Genomic DNA, 845 nt, shown 5'->3' on the forward strand with positions numbered 1-845 from the left:
AAATGTACCTCAAAATCACAATGAGATATAATCTCACACCCATTATGATGGCCACTATCAAAAAATGAAAAAAATGACAAGTGTTGGTGACGATATGAAGAAATCAGACCCTTGTGCACTGTCAGTAGGATTGTAAAATGCTACAAACACTATGAAAAACAGTATGGAGGCTCCTCCAAAAATGTAAATTAGTATTACCATATACCCAACTATTTCTCTTCTGGAATTTCCTCCCATTCTGTAGGCTGTCTTTTCACTTTTTCGATAGTGTCTTTTGATTTGCAAAAGTTCTAATTTTGATAAAGTGCAATTTATTTTTTATTTCATTGATTATTCTTTTGGTTTTGTATCTAAGAACCCATTGCCAAATCCAAAGACTTGAAGATTTATCCCAGTATTTTCTTCTAAGACTTATGTAGTTTTAGTTCTCTTTAGGTCTTTGATCTGCTTTCTGTTGTTTCATTTCTGTTTGTTTTTAGAGATGTGTTCTTACTCTGTTACCCAAGATAGAACGCAGTGGCACCATTATAGCTCATCGCAGCTTCAAATTCCTGGGCTCAACTAATCCTCTTGCCTCAGCCTTCTAAGTACTTAGGGCTACACCACTGCAGGAAGCTAATTTATTTATTTATTGTAGAGATAAGGTCTTGCTATGTTGCCCAGGGTCTTCTCAAACTTCTGGCCTCAAGGGATCCTCCTGCCTCGGCCTCCCAGAGTGTTGGGATTGTAGGTGTAAGCCACTGTCCTTGGCCTATTTTCAGTTATTTTTGTGTATGTGAGCTGGGGGTCTAACTTTATTCTTTTTTATGTGAATACCCAGTTTTCCCAGCACGAACTGTTTAAGA

The sequence above is a fragment of the Mandrillus leucophaeus genome, unplaced genomic scaffold, assembly GCF_000951045.1.
Source record: "Mandrillus leucophaeus isolate KB7577 unplaced genomic scaffold, Mleu.le_1.0 Scaffold35, whole genome shotgun sequence".
NCBI lineage: Eukaryota > Metazoa > Chordata > Mammalia > Primates > Cercopithecidae > Mandrillus > Mandrillus leucophaeus.